Source organism: Zootermopsis nevadensis, unplaced genomic scaffold, assembly GCF_977971745.1.
Source record: "Zootermopsis nevadensis isolate Lab colony 2312 unplaced genomic scaffold, Znev_1.0 Znev_ptg000011l, whole genome shotgun sequence".
NCBI lineage: Eukaryota > Metazoa > Arthropoda > Insecta > Blattodea > Termopsidae > Zootermopsis > Zootermopsis nevadensis.
This window is the reverse complement of record NW_028259143.1, coordinates 1168016-1185229: the sequence shown is the minus strand read 5'-3', so window position 1 is coordinate 1185229 and position 17214 is coordinate 1168016. Positions and strand designations below refer to the sequence as shown.

General features: G+C 40.6%; 1 long non-coding RNA gene across 2 annotated transcripts in view; it reads right to left on the bottom strand.

Annotated features, from left to right (window-relative positions):
* The window catches only part of LOC147874023 (uncharacterized), a 236715-nt gene that overhangs the window by 157009 nt on the left and 62492 nt on the right, over positions 1 to 17214 (bottom strand). For both annotated transcript variants that reach the window (XR_015534661.1, XR_015534662.1), the window contains exon 2: positions 722 to 819. This is a non-coding gene — a long non-coding RNA (uncharacterized LOC147874023). The remainder of the gene's footprint in view (positions 1 to 721; positions 820 to 17214) is intronic.

Genomic DNA, 17214 nt, shown 5'->3' with positions numbered 1-17214 from the left:
GATAAAACATTTCCAAAATCTAGTAAATTCCGCAAATAAATTAATAAAAACTATATATTTCATGGTCTACGAAAACTTGATTCAGAATTCAGAACATGAGCGGGAATTTTTCTACGGTAAGTTTAGAGTCTAGCAGGTATTTTTCTGTCTTGCTAGAATTGCTGGCATTCAGCCTGCACTTAATTAAGTTTATAACTTTCGTTCCATAAATCAAGGGACTCTAAATATTTTGGATATGTTCCTAGTTTTAGAATTTATCTAGTTGGCGTAGTGGCCAAAACAGTGTTGCCACGACCAAGAATCGTAAATCAGAGATGAGAAATAATCATATCTCACGCGAATTCTTTCTGACATGCTGCAGGCTTTGGTTCGCAGAAAACGGGTACAAATTTTAACTGGACAGAACATCAACTATTACTTCCCGAACAAACTTCACAGATTCTCAGTTGAAAGACTCGGAAAACTGAAATTGTCCGTTACAGCCTCCCACTAGCTCAATGACTTTGTGGACCAGGGTCGTTACTGACAAGCCAATAGTCGATCAGCTAGTTAAGAAACACCCCGACTTACATGGACCAAGAATGTTCATTAACGTGATCACAAAAGCCCGTCAGTTTACCCTACGCTGAGCTACACAAATTAGTTTATACCCACACCAGATGGTCCATACAGTTAAGTTTAATTGAGCCAATTTTAATATTATAAACGCAGTTGTACTCACTCTCTCAAGTACGCGTTTCTGGTCTCCCCTTCCGATCTTCGCTATTTGCTGAGCGGTGTAGATCACGGCACTTATCGTTGGGTGTGTTTCTTCCTTGCCTGAAAAAAATGTTATGAAATTTCAAAATAAATAACACTAATTTCCGTGTGTCAAAAATGAGCGGAGAAGCTCCCACCAACGACATACAGCCGCCTGATCTCGAGTTCAGACATTTCAACCCTCCAAGGTCTAGTGGTAAATATACGTACCACCATCTTTAACATTCAGTAATTCCGGATTTTGCCAACAGAGTATATTGGTAAATTTCGTATGCTTCTCAGGAAAAAACAAAAAACAAAGTTTACTTCCTTAAACGTCGTTTCTCAGTACATCTCTGTAATAAAAAAGTGTTGTGTTTTCTTTGAGGTAAGAAATTAATATTTAAAAATTATTTAGATGACCTTCGCGTTTAAAAGGTATAATAAAATTTTCATGTCAGTCGTACTTTCACTTTCGACTCTTCGTGTGAGCTCTTTGATCAAAATTCCGAACATTTTTCTTGTTTCCCCATGTGGATCGTAAGTTAAATCCATTTTCACTTCTCTTACTTTCACGATCGTAGTAATAGTAGTTGACCCACGCGAAACATAACTTCATGTTCCAAAGCTTTAACATAAAATTTAACGGGATTTCAATATTTCCAGAGAGTATTTCTCTGACAACGATTTTCTGTGCGATATTTTCCATCGAAACGGAGTGTATCCTTGATGACCAGCGTTCAGAACCCTTCAGTAGGGAGATCAGACTCCACGGCCGGAACCAATGACCCGCTAAAAGATACAGGCGAGCTGAGAGAGATGCAGCGACACGCAGAATAAGGGAATTTGCGAAGATGATGATCCAGACTCACACAAAAGGAGACGATCCTTAAAAGGAATTGGGGATTCCATCAAGAATCCATGGAATGCATGGATTATATTTACTGTTGAAATCGTGGCAAATACTTTTTGGTGTAATGGAATAAGTGTCATCTGGAAGTATTCAAAATATCTCTTGACTTTCGAGCTACAAAATGAAATCGAAAATAATTTGGTATCAGCGTAAATGCAACAAAATTTTCTTAAGCGCACGCAGTGACGGACGTCTGATAGTCGTTTAATGACGTTCATCCTAGAGCGTCTATCGTGAAATTACTTTGCACTCTCTTTGTCCCACTGTGCCACCCCCCCCCCTCCCCCCCGTAATCCATTTCATATCATCATTTTTATTCATAAATGTATTGTCGTCGCCACGAAAATACGCCAGGTCAGTCCATTCGACGTCATCACAGGTCATTTCCGAATACGATATTATTCTTTCGCTTTTCAGTGGAACTGAGGATTCTATTTGGTGGTGGTGGGAGGTTTCCACCAAATTATGTTAGGCGTATAACTTACTCCATAAACCACAGTCCTTCTTGAGAAACTAATAGTCATTCAACTTGTCAATACGTTGCCAGCCTTCTATGGAACTTAAATATTTATTATAGTGTATACGTGACCCCCCCCCCCACCACCACTGAACCACATCTTGATCCAGATAAATCCAGTAATTATTTATCATCCATTTTAATATTATCCTCTCATCTACGTCTAGGTTTAGCAAGCGGTCACTTCCCTTCAGGTTTCTCAACTAATATTCCGTTATTATCGTCCATCTCGTTCTAATAAGTAATCTTGAAAAAATTAAGAAGTTTCCCCATTAACGCCAGTAAGCTCCTTAACTCTTTCTCATGTGACATCTTCAACCTCTCACACAGAGAGCATAAGAAACTTCGCTGGTACGAAAGCAATAATAATCTTGCATTCGGATTACGAGATACATAATCCACATCTTTTAGGAAACTTTCTTTTTTAACTTTCGTGAAAGTATTCCACTTGCGACACAGCTTTTCCGAAACAAGAATCATTGCACATTCCTTTAAGAAGGTCACACGCGAGGGGCAGTTCGCGGGAGAATGCGCACCTCTTCCCGAGAAGCTTCCTGCAAAGTTAGCTTCAAGATTACTCAGCTCCACGAAGTAGGAAAAGAGCTTATTTCACCGGCGTTCACTGGGAAAGATTTCTATTGTGTTCTGTGAAAAATAGGAGGGAGAGTGTTGGCAGTCAAAACGGTATCAACGATTATCTGAGACAGTTAAAGCTACGAACGTCTACTCTCCACTTCCAAAAGACAGTCAATATAAGCTGCCATTTGCTAACCTGACTAATATCAACGTTGTTGTTCGATATTTTTAAAAACTGATTTTTCAAGTTCCTATAAGCCACGTTAAAGGACAGCTAAAGTGAGGCCATTATTCGATCTCGTTAACGATTTCCCAGCTAAAATCAAAGTAACTACGTAATAATCTACTGATGGAGTACAAATGAGCGGCTGAACGAAATCTGCCAAAACTGTGTGAGACCTGAGGTCCTCATGGAGCCGATGTAGATTTTTCAGTAGCAAAGCCGTGTGGACTTGTAGACAGATACCAACGTTTTCAAGAATTTCAGCCCTGAAGATGTACACAGTTTGCTTTGAAGAAACCCATAAAACCAACACTTAAATCTTCACCGTCGTCAGAACCTCAAATCTCACGTAATTATTATATAATTAATTGCGTGTAGTACAGCGATCTTTTGAACGGCAAAAGTTATTTTCTTCAATTACCATGTTTTTCTGATTTGTGACGTCATGCGTAATCGTCAACGAATATCAATGCTTACACGTTTAATCACCCGGAACGCAAAATAATTGCGTTTTCGTTTCTTCCCCTCCCCCAAGCGCCGTCCGGTTCGTTGCCTCGCTCTGTCCAGGACCCAACATGGCCGCACACCGACTGTCCCCAATGACGTTGGCCCACACATGTCGGCTCTCCGTTCCGTCGTCCGCTAAATCCACTGTTGATCATGGATTTCTGCTTCTCATTAGCGTCATTCAGAGTGACGCTTAAAGCGAGTGACAGAAGCAATTTGACACCAACCTCCCCGCACCGTAAAGCCCCTCCCTCAGGCTCAACACACCCCAACGCATTCTTCTCAGATGTGGAAACTAAATTCGGATTATATTTCAAATGCAAAACCAAATACAGCAAATCCCTCCTCGTCTATTAGGCAAGATAGAGGCTATTAGAGAAGTCCGTCCGTGACAAATTCCCTTCTTGATATTCACAAAAGTGTAGAGACAGTCTGGGTCAAAAGTAAATCACTCCTTCCGATATTCAACACTCTATCTTACTGTGTGCATTCTTGCAGGATGCTCTGGTACGCTATAGCAGTAAAAGGACACAGTAGTTGTTACAAGACCAACCATAATTTCATCATTCCGATATCTGATCACAATGACCACCCGATGTAAGGGGTCTCAGACCACTCAAACGCCTTATGGACACGTTCTGTCCTTATGCTTGTCTGTCCGTAGCGTCTGTTTATCTGAAGACATCGTGCTGCCATCTATCTTTGACCATATGAACTATTCGTGCTGCCATCTACAAAGGGCCGGAAGAAATATAATAAGCACAAGTTCCAAAGGTATGAACAAATTCATCTTTTAAATGGTGACGCATTGTGGTGATGATGATTGTGATGACTACGTAGCCGAGACCGGATAGAACAGACTCCTTCCTGATACGCTTGGGCATTTACCCTGAGCTACTGCTGGAAACCGAGGTTGTTTTCTAGCCGAACTCTCCTACTTAGTGGGTAAAGAAGAGAGTGGCTGTCTGTTAGACTTGTAGATATGTTAAGTAATCCAAAGTACGTGGGGGGAATCCTCCATAAAATTTGCTCTAAAAAGTTTAGACTTTATTACAGTTGCAAACTTTGTTCACTACACACAGAATTTCTCTGGCAGCAAAAATTAGGTGACTAGCCTGGAATGTCGAATTCATGTCCGAAATCTATATCAAAAGAACGAAGCTTATAGTTGTCTGAAAGATTAAAATAGTGTATGGGGGAGAGAAGGGCAGATCCGCGAATGGAGTTATGTTACATAAAAAGTCGTGGTTTAGGGGTGTAAAGGAGAAAATCAAGAGGGGTTGAAGGATAAGCGAGATGTGGGTGGGGGGGGGAGCAAGTGTTCGGTATCAGCGTCTGTCCGCATAGCCCAGCCCGAGCGAGCTGTCTTCTCGAGTGAAAAGTTACTCCCTGCTTTCTGAACTTTGCCTGTAGCGTCCTTGGCGACTGGCAGCTGTCAGAAGAGAGAAAGGGCGCCAGATAGCTCCACCAGCGCCACAGGGAAGACGACGACATGACTGCAGACATCTCAACAAACTTCCAGCACTTTTTTCGTGTATGTGTGTGTGTGTGTGCGCGCATGAAGATATGAATGATCCCTTTAGTCAACAAATAAACGATGTGCTGAACACACTCTTCCGCCATCTTTGTCTAGAATTAAAGTAACGGGCCATTACTCTACAATTCAGCTCCTCTGTCATTAATAATGGAACCCGAAAGGCGGCGAGAGAAGTTATTCGGAACGAAATAAAAGTGACATGTAGTGTCACATCTGTGACAGATACTAAACACATTCTTCATTTTGTTCTGCTCAAAATAGACGGCATTGTTTCTATCATAAAAGAGTGTTCCTGTGTAAATATTACGGGCATTTCACACGAAAGTAATACAATGCCTTCTTGCCCTGATTTCCTACAGAATGGAACACGAGGGACACTTGTAAACAAAATGAGCCTAAAAGCTTCTTTCTCTGATTCCATCAACATACAATAAGCACCCAGTAGACATATTTCATAACTTCTAAAGGTTGAACAGACGTCATCAGGGCGCGGAATCAGATGTGACTGGGGTACGTAAAACACGTAGCAAGGACGAGAGAAATGAGAAATGCTTTCAGAATGTTGGTCGGTAAACCTAAAAGGAATAAAATATTCAAAATCCCCAAGCGCAGATGAAAGGATAACATTAAAATGGGTCTTAAGAAAATAAGATAGGAGGATGTGGAGTGGATTCGGCTGGCTTAGGATAGGGACAGGTGGCAGGCCCTTGTGAGGGTCGACCTCAATGAAAGGCACGGTATTTAGTGACTAGCTGAGCGACTATTAGCTTCTATAGAAAGACTCCGCTTCAAGATATAGGTCAAGGAATAGAACGAATACATTATTATCAATTTTCGAAGAAAATAATGATTACGTGATAAAAGTGACCCTCCTTTAAGAGGAAGAAAGCAAATTTATTACCCAAATAAAACAGAACGTAAAAATTATGGCTCATGTACATATTAATATTAAAGTCTTATATTTATTTATTTAGTGTTCTGTCTGACGACAGGTCCATATGAACAGGATCCTTCCATCCTTTTTCTCGAACTGGGACCTGTTCATATACGTTCTTGGCAGATGATCCAGAAGTGGTTTGCCATTGCCTTCTTCTGTGTGTGAATGGGATGCCACGGAGAAACCGGGGAAGCCCCCGGAAAAAAACTCCGTATTGTTTGTTACTGTCATTCACAAATATTTGAACTCTCCCACAATTTCAAAGGGGCCCAATGCACTGTGGGAAGTCTGAGAGCATCCATGTTTTCAAAAATGATTCAAAACAATCAGAAACTAATATAACACTGTTTGATATGGCACAAACTTTACAATTATAATCGACAGAGCTCAATTTTAAAGTAGAACCGAATGTAACTGAAAAGTAATTAGGCTCCGAAAGAAGTTATTAAAACAGGACGACACAACGTGTACAGTATTAGTAAAAAGTTGGAAGAGGGGGAGGAGAGTTATTTCTAATTAGCGAGTCCCCGTTACTGGTTTTTACATAAGTTTGTGCTTACAGCGGAGAAAGTGTAATTGCGTTCGCGGAGAAGGGAAATGAATGTAATTTGCCGAATGTTTTTAAAGTGTCCTATCAGGAAAAGTACAAAACTTACATGTAAGCCTACAAAATCATCTCTCTCTCTCTCTCTGCACCATCTGGCTATTTTTATTAGTTTATAACTTCCTTAAATTTCACTGAAAATAACGTCAGGTAGCTACTTGAACCAGGTGTTGGTAGAGTTTTATTCATTAACTATAATATAAACAACAGCTGATAGCATCCTATAACACAAGCTATCAGAGCACTTTGTTTATGTACATTCCGTGAACAATAATGACTATTGCCGTAACAGTTAATTTCTAATTTCTATTTCTGCATAATTTAAATACCAGGATTATCTTTTACAGTTGACTATATTTTGACCAGACTTCAACTTTCACAAATCAAAACATTTTGATAAGCATTTCGGCACGAAAATGTGAAATTAGAAATGCATACAAGAATTAAGTCGGAACACCTTGTGAAGTCAAGTCACTTTGCCGCTGTCTTAAAGAGAGGGGGTGGGAGGATATGGAGTAGATTCATCTGGCTCAAGAATCGGACCAGTAGCGTTTCGTTGTGATCACGGCCATGAATATTCAGATATAATAAAAGAGCGGCAATGTATTTTTAGCAGAGTTGATGATCCGGTCTTCGTTTAATAATTGTACTCATTCCCTTTAAGTAATCCAACTAAGATTTTACACTCGTCTCATTTTAAAATCTTCACTTTCATAAACAAACTTACTTCTTTACTTTGTTATGGATGTTACAGAGCAATGTTTACCTATAAACGTCTGTTGAGCCCTGAACTATTCTGATATGTTAAAACACGTTGCAGTCCTGCAATTCTGTTCGATAAAAAAAAGCCAGTAAGCTGGCATGCAGGATGTGGGGTGACGTTTACTACTGCAGGGAACATACATTTCTCATAACTTAGTTACAGACTTGTCTGCTTTTGGTGTTCTCACTGAAATCCTCGCATGCTCTTACATTCAACAATAATTCATGTCGAATCCGCTGCTGTTTATAAAATATTACAACGGCCGACTGAACTCGGGGAACGGAAACCCAGACACCCTCCCCCCCCTCTCCCTCGTGTGACTTCAAATCAATCCGCGAGCGATGAGGGAAGGGCTCCAGCCCTCAGCCGTTCTCATTCCGTTGCAAGTGATACAGCTCAGCCAAGATATCCGGCGATATGTTTAACCCACTAAATCACGAAGCTCATCTAAACAACATTTAAGAATCCAGTCCGTACCGCGAAGAAAACACAGCACTTCACCATTACAAAGATCGCCGGTTAACGCTGTTTAAGGAAATAATCGCTGTTTATTCTGAGAATCAAAACGAAACCCATCACGGTTAAGGCAGGTGGTGTTAGCGGTATTTTTTGTTGTTGAGACAGTTTAATCCAGTCCAAGTCCTTCAACTCTGTTCATTTAACATCCACTTTAATATTATCTTAACATCCACGATTGGAACTACCAAGTAACATCCTGCATTGAGATATTACCATCAAAATTTTTAAACGTGTCTCATCTTCCAATGCGATCTATAGATCTCGCCTATCTTACCATCCTTGACATCATTATCTTAAAATTTTCTTTAAACGTACAAATTACACATTCCTGCCCAATATACAAGTTAATCCATCCTCCTGTTAGATCCCGTCCCCATTCAACATCTCACTAAAACTCCTTAAGATCTTCCTTCAGAGGTTGACACACATTCAGACTTTCAAGAACATTGCAAGTTGTTGCAGAAAACGGCGTTCTTTACAGTCACCACAAACGCCCGTCCCGGAGGAGACAAATCACGTAATATCAAAATACAATTTCTTCCTATTAAATTTAATATTAAACATATTTTGTCTCCCAAGCGGTCCCTACCAAACTCCCTCCAAAAGTGTTGAATGCGTGCTACATTTTCAACCAATCACTTTCCCCCTTTATCGAGCCGCCGTACTTGAGGAGGAATGCAAACCATGAGACTCCTGGTTTCCCGCAAAGGGAGGCTAAACTCCTTGTCCCTACTGTACACAATGGCACGTGACACATGAGCGCACAGTGGTAAACACCAGGACCACAACCTCAAAATGGCTGAAATCTGACAACGCATCGACTGCGATTCCATTTCATCAGACTTTTTTCTCCCTTCAGAAAAAAAAATATAATTTGAAATCCAATTTGGTTTTTAAAAGTAAAAACATTGTAATCGATATGTGTATGATTAATGGCTCTTACATTACCCCTTGCTGATAATAATATACAGCACAAACTTCCCCATGTCACGTTATTCCGATACTAAATTATTAGCAGAGGACGGAAAACATTCCAAAACGAGATCAAAAGAATTGATATTACATGTGGGTTATTGAAATCTGCGGTCAGGGAACGCAAGAGCTACCACAGGTACACCTCAGAAGTTTGTGTCAGCGATGTTTACTAACCATCTATAACGCACCTCCATCAAGTTCTGATTTTGCTTCGCTCTTTACGAATAGTGCGTAAAAAGGGGAAGGCGGGGGAAGTTGCCCCCCCGCGGTCCTTCAATATTTTATTTGAGAGCATAATAAATGGATTTCTAACCCGTTTTGTAGACTGTTCAGGAGACAATAATCTATACGTGTTTTTGCGGATTGGATTAATCTGAGTCGGGATAAATGCTATGGCGGGATCTCGCGTACAGAGTAAAAGGAATTTCGAATGGCACAAACGGCGGTGAACTTGACTAACTGAGTGACTATCAGCTTCTCAAGAAGGAGGCTGCTAAATGCGGTGTTAACACAACATAAATTGGTACAAAAATGTGAAGTTTCCTTAACGCCGCCAGTATCAACCGAGAGATGAACAGCCCAACCTCAGAGTGATTCCAGCTGTGACACATTTAATAAAATCAGACTGTATTTTTTCCTGTACTTAGCGTTTCTACAGTGTCAATTTCAGGTTAAAAAGGATAAGAATAATTGTATTCTCGAAGGACAAGTATTATAAAAGTATCATCACGTTCTCTTAAATAAATTTCGGAGCTAAATCGGTGATGGCCTACATGATCGGCTGACTTCACAAAAGCTTCCAACAATTCAAAACGCATTGCTGCGTGTTTCTATCGTCTGTTGCACAGGTTATACCTGGAACTTTGTAAACTTTTCCCTGGAAATGAGAAGTCTGTAACTACACAGGATCTACATTTCCAACAGACATTATTTCACAGACCACAACCATAGCATCTGCGGTCTTTTGTGATCCCTGAATAATGAATTAGAAACTTGTTTAGAAACAATGTCTGTGTTTCATGAAAACTGATACTGATGTTATGGACGCACAAAGATTAGCTTCGTTTTCCGATCGCTCGTTACGGCTAATGGCTTGTCCGGAGCCAGCGCGCGGAGGAGATGAGAGGAAGAATCGCGCAAGACGATGGCTTGTCTGTTCGTCGAAATTCATTTTTCATGCGATCGAAACCATTGCCATGTTCTGGCATCACTTCTGACCAATGCTAATGGGTTTTCGTTCACACACGTCATTTCAGATTCTGTACCGGGTATATAAAAATATTGTTAACAACCACATTAAGGTATTTTATACACATTTACACTTCCAAAATTAACATGTAGAATACTTTGTACCAACAGAATAAAGTCATTACTTATTACGCATTCTCTTACGTGCCTCATCGAACAGCTTGAAACATCAATGTCGTGTACAATTTTTGTTGAAAGCTTTAATAGAAACAGACCAGTCGGAAAACATAGGTATACATGGGAGGATAATATTAAAACAGATCTTATGGAAATGGTGTCTGGGGTGTGGATTGGATTTGTGTGGCACAGGACAGCGCCAGTAGCGGGCTCTTGTGAAAGCTGTAATGAACATTTGCTTCCATAAAAGGCGAACAATGAATTGACCAGTTAATTAGTGTGTTGGATATTCAAGTACTAAATGAACGTAGCGTCATCCCGTAGTTTGTGTGGTTTATGGTTACCGCAGCAACGATTTATAACAACTACAGAGTAAAATTACGTATTCTACGATCTTCCGATTCTATTAATATTTTTCAGCCACAGTTTTTCCATATTCGTTTCCTTACCCTCACGTGATTTCTGTGCATAACGCGACGCCATACGAACAGCTAACTGATAGGCGGGGGTTTATACCCCGCAAATAATATTTCAACTCGAGTTTTCCGCTAGCTGCACTATGTACGGAAATTGAATATACATGCAGCGGGGAGGGGGGGGGGGTTAAAGTGTATACAGCAGTTGCTACAGCGCAGTGAAACTGAAACAGCTCATCACATAAACCAGCTTTTCATGTATATTTATGTGATACTTCCATCGATCGATGTGTTACGAACTATAACCTCTATTATAATTATATTGTGAAGTTTTATTTTCTGTCAATCACAATTTCATTTTACATGGGAGTAAATAAATTAATTTGTAATTAGACAAGTTTTGAAAAAGAAATATACATACCTATAGAATAAAATAATACATAAACATATTTAAATTAGACATTTCAAATACTGGGGAAAAAAAATAAGAACCGGGTACAGTTTATTCCACTCTGAAACGACAACATCCGATCAAATGGTAAATCTGCAACTTCATGTTCTATTTCTTTACAGTCCTCAGTGCTGACTTTCATCCACCAAGCAGTCTCTGACCTTAAGGTCTTTCTATTAAAATTCTGTGCGTATTTTCCATCTATTTAATGTGTTGTCTATTCACAGCCAATCTGAACCTCGATAAAGCAATGAAGGAACTTATAAATACATAAATAAAATCAATTCGTGTTATTTAATCGCACTCTCATTTCACGCGAGAAAACTGAGAAACCGAGTGCGTCGTTAAATAAACCACAAGTAAATAACCACTGTATGAATACAGCACAGTAGCCACCACAAATCTCTTCCGTGCCGCCTCAGAGTTGTCATAAGGAGCGGATATTCAGCGCCCCCCTCCCCTCGGGGCTGCGTTTTCCTTTCAATTCGTCTTGGGGTCTCAGCAGACGAAACTGCAGACCGGAAGGAGCAGTGTCGTCCTCGCGGCGCTCGGAAGATCGGAAATCAATGGAATCAATCGTCATCGCAGACAGCCTTGTCAAGTTCCTCCGCGGGGGACCACGTGACGCTGTCTCATATGAGCAAGTGACTAAGAAAGAACACGTTAATATAAAGGGACTCAGACAGACTCCGCCCCTTCATAAAACCCTGCATTAATTCCACACCTCTTCAAACAGTCCGGCTTTCGTAATTTAAATGTACTGCCATCGTCAGTACCGAAATAATTGCACGAAATTTGAGGTGGGAACTACATCAATGACTCTTAAATTTATGGCGTTATATTCGGAATGGATACATATTTTTAAAAAGTATTCAGTTTATAGCGAGGTCCTCTTTTTATATTGTAAGGAGTTAGGTAAGAAGACATCACAAGCGTATGAACGAGTCCTGCGAGAAAAGTGTTCTTACTCGTTAACAGCTACAAGCACGGACACGTCTGGAAATGCGAAGTAATATAAATTTGGGCTAGTGTACATTACTTACAAAAAGGATCACTAAATTGTACAATAATTAATTATAATCTTGCTAGCCTCGTTGCCTAATTTTGTTAAGTAGAAAAGGCGTCATAAGCTGTTCCCAGACGTCCTCGCCTTTAGTTTGTATTTACCATCACGAAAAACCGTCATTATAAATGGATGCCATAACATAGAAATACACAGCCATTAATATCTCGTGGCTACAATGCGGTTCATCATTTAGTCCATCGATTCCTGCAGCCCCTCTCCTTCGTCTATTGTTCTTTGTTTCACAACATCGACTTAAGAACGCCAACAAAGTCGGAAATGGATGAATAAGGAAAAAAACACTAACCTCTACTCCACGAGACAGAAAATCAGCCACTTCATTTAGATTGCTGAGTTTCCGGGGAAAAAGGCGTTGTTTCACCCGAAAAAGGACCATTGTTTCACCCGAAAAATGACCATTGTTTCACCCGAAAAAGGACCATTGTTTCATTAAGATTGAAAAAATTTAGTTCAAAACTTGACCACCTCTACCTCCTTCCAGACGCAACAATGTCTATTTGTCCAATAAGACATCGAGTATCTTCTTTGTTAGACGAAAAACATAAGAAAGTTTAAAACAACACAAACATTTGCTGAGTGATGAACGTGAATATAAAGGCACTTAAATGCAAGTAAAAGTGCAGCAGTGTGTGTGCACGGTTTCGATGTATTTTTCTCTTCTCTTACCCTCAGGGACGAGGCGGGGTATCTTTGATGTCGGGCTACTAACATTGTTAACTGTGACAGTGTCTTGTCCGGAGAAATGCATCTCTTATTTATCTGCTGCACGAAAGCGTTTTTTGTCAAAGACTTCGTAAATAATTGGAATAAAATAATGACATCTGTTGTTTTCAACACATAACTGTCTGACCAGCATTTTTAAATTATAGAGACCGAATTCAGTTAGTCACTGTTTCCTGCGTTGATTTTATATTTTCACGGTTAAACAACTGAAGTTCTAACACCTGAAAAGCTGAGTACGTGTACACATTCTCTTACGTGTTCTATCGAAATCCTATATGACACACAGCTGAGCCCTTAGCCCGCGGGTATAAGCTTAGGAAAGACTTCGATCGGCGTGAACACAGACTGCACTGCAATATCATCGGAATATAACGCACCCCTTTAAGGGGTCCCGGTTTCGTACCGGATAATTAAATATTATTACGATATTACTGTCCACCCCTCATTTCGGGCTCTTGGGTATACGAAAATAAACTAAAATATCTCCACGTTTTCTTAAGATATTATCACAGTGAAAACTTAAGAAAGAAATTACCGTGGCTAGTCCCTTGCGTTATCGGAGAACAGAACTCAGCTGACTGATATAAAATCAGAGTCAGCACGAGGACATTACCACCGAATAATATCCGAGCGGCCATCAGCGAGATGACATAAAATTAGAGCAGATTATAATTTCTTTATGCTCGCCCGAACAAACCTTAAAAAAGACATGAGTCACAATACGTTTGCAAAATGGTAACTAAATGTACCACATATTTTAAAATTGCCCAGTCTTATAATATTCCCAAAATAAACAGCGAATACTTCCTTAAATAACAACACCAGTTAATTTTTGTAATGGTTAAGAGTTGCGTTTTCTTCGCGGTACGGACTGTCTCGTAAACTATTACTTGGATGAGTTCAGGGCTTCGAAGGATGACGACGTACTTTTATGTGGGACGAAAATCGCGTTGTATGGACGCACCACAGGCGTCAGAGCGGAGAAAAATGTCGGTGAGACACGACGCAGTCTAAGTAAAACAACGATAATGAAGAGCGTACGAGAAACACAGCAAGTCTACAAGAGGATAAATAATGTCAGAGAGAGGTGACGAGCATTCAGATAGAAAGTCAAGAACGGAAAAGAGAGGAGAGAAAGTGATACGGATAGAAAATGTCAGCTAGATGGAAGGAGAGTAAACATCTCCATTTATCTCGCCCCCACCCCCACCCCCACCCCCCACCCGCAGGCGTGACGTTGAGACGCTGACGTCGGCCCCACAGCAGCGTTCAGTTGCACCCAGCGCCATCAGCTTCGAGTGACAGAGGACTCTCCAGGGCCGATCGCATTGCGTCGAGTGGGCTAATAACACGCCTTGCCTGCCTCGGAGATTTTACCACTTACAGATCTCTTTTCAGTACTTTGTTTGGCCATTCTCTGGCAAGCAGATTGCCTTGTGACGAGCGAAAATCAGCTGTGTAATGTTGTGGGGGCCTTCATCGCCCCCCCTAAGAGCTGCTTAACTCTGGTATATGCTGTTTGTAATGCATATTTAGATAAAGACAGGCATATCTCGACTATGAATTACTGCACTGATTACCTGCAAGGTATAACAAATTTAAGAAAGCTCATCGCAGGGCCATGTTCTGAGACACATCAGTCCAATTAATATTCTCACAACAAATGTTCTTTAAATTATTGTAGACCATCAAATTTAAGTACTTGTCTGTCAGAAGGGTGGCGTGGAAGGACTTGAAAATCCAATCGTATGAACCGTATGTGAAGAACCTTGTATAGAAAGTTCTTTTACCACGGTTCTAAGGGAAGTAAACTTTCCTACCCTTCGCTGGGTCACTAATATAAAGATGGTGCGAAGTTAGGGAGCACTAGTCACCCCTGGAAGGCGGACATTCTGATTACTTAAAGTAGGAATATTTATGCACGAGTCTGTAAAGATATTTGTAAGGGTAAACATAAGAATTAATTGAATTAAATGCGAAATATGGGACAAACATATTCATAAGAGTTCTCATACAAATTCTGTCTTGACTTTTCACTTCCACGCTATACAGGGCATCGTAAAATATGCATAGTTGGCAGTTACGTAGAACTGAGTGTGGGTTAGGTTAGTCCAGCTTTCTTTGGGCAGACCAAATATTTACAGTCCCTTTTCCTGAATAAGTAAACATTTGTGAAGATGCCCGAACAATAAATACGCAAATACATTTACAATGACGTAATACCGAAATCACAACGGCTTTGTAAAATTAAGTGTGAGCCTATAATACCAAGCTTGATGCAAATTGATCAGGTACTTTAGATTGGGGGGGGGGGACATAATAGCCGACAGACAGACAGACTGGCGAGTAAATACGACAAAAACAATACGCCACTGTCGGTATATTTTCCGGGACGCATTTAAAAACAGGCCACCACGCACGATTTAAGCCTTAAAAGGTCACGAGGTCGGAAGGCCGCCATGTTTCTATTGTTGTTGGCAGGAAATTGTAACTACAAAGGTGAGTGTTGAAGTTTCCTGATATGGGGGCACGCATATTGTAACTGCTTTTGGTAATGCGGAATAAGTACACTGAACGGGCTCATAATATAATCCAACAGTTTACTAACTGTCTGCTAGTTGAACTTCGAGCTTTTAATGTCAGACAAATAACTATTTGATACTGCAATCATTTCAGTAATGATTACTTAAAAGCTCTTTATCTGAGATTTCACACGACATACAGTGCACGTTATAACAAGCAACTGAAGGTGATTTCCATTTACGTTCTGTGGTAACACGTAGCATAAGTGGCCCATTCAGATACATCGTAAAAGAAGTAATATACTAAGTAAGACAGAGGGATTCCAAGAAGCAAATTAACACGTCCTCGAGTAGATCTCCCCCAGACAATGTTACTTCCCTGTAGTTCAATTCTATGACACTGTTAGGGTTACAAGAATGTAATTGGGTGTTTGTGTTCGTGGAGAGACAAGACGTTCAATCAACAGCTTGGGCTCATGAAAAAGTTACCGTCTACTTCCAAAAATTATCGCCGTTTGCCTCGTAACCAAAAATACCGCTGATTTTAGCATAAACAGCATCAACCAAATAATTATAAAATCGATTAATCGTTGCGTAGGTGTTTTCCACAATCTGTCTCCATTCAACGAAGGGACAAAGATAAACAACACGAACCCCTCCTCCCATTCATATTTCCCCGGAATTCTCACTGTCTTCACTTTCTAACCCCCCCCCCCGTATAAGTGAGCTTCCCCAGGGACAATTCATGCTGTCATTAAGGCCCGATAATGTATGGACAGTCAGCACACCCCTCGCTCTCTTCAGTACAGTGGCTGGAAATCCATCAGAACGCTAACGTCTAAATGGACAAGATTAGAAAGGAATACTCTTTGGAGTACACTGAATTTCCAAATGTGTTTTTCTAGCCACAACACTGGCGATTACATCAGCTGGTTCTTTCGTTGATAACGATGGCTCACAAAACTGTGGGCTTGCGAAACATTGAAGCAAAATGTTTTCTGGACAATATCCATCGTCCAAGATAAAATCAATAAAACCACGACGTTTCGGAGATGGGAGTCTATCTCCATCTTCAGGTAAAACCTACTCTATTGGGCCCAATCGATAGAGCTAATCCCCATCTCCAGAAGACGGAGATAGAATCCCATCTCCGAAACGTCGTGGTTTAATTTATTTTATTTTATTTAATCTTGGACGATGGATAATGACCAGAGAACAGTTTGCTTCAACAACCATCGTCACAAACTTTCAGAACTGAGTTATGAAACACTGTGTAGCCAACCCTTCGGAAGTATGACTGTTTATCACTACTCCGAAACGTCGCGTCAGAAATTCACTATGTAATTATTTGAAAATCTTAGCAGCAATGGAGAAAAACGACATCCGATATTGTTTCATTTTCGGGAAATACCGACTGCGAAAGTTCGGAACGCCTGTAGACATCTGCGATACTACCTCGCTCAACACCTGTGAAGAAGAAGTTGCCGCATTGTTAGGCAATAGAGGTGAAGTACACAATCTTTGCACAGAATGGAAAGGAGTGAGACGCAAGACGGTCGCATTTGTGTGGTTTTAGACTTTCAAACACCAGAATCGTGGGTTCGAGTCCCGCTCGGTGTATGGACGTAAATCCGGGGTTTGCACCGCTGCGTCCTCCTGCGTGTACGTACAAGACAGACGTCAAAGGAGCGTCGAATGGTGGTCATGGTAGTGAGTAGACGATATGTAGGTGGCGCGTCTTGTTTAAACGTGCAACAGAGTACTTAGTAAGGCCACAAAAACATCAATCAGAATAAACCGATCTCAGGGCAAGATCTGTACCCGAGATCTCCCAAAATAATTAA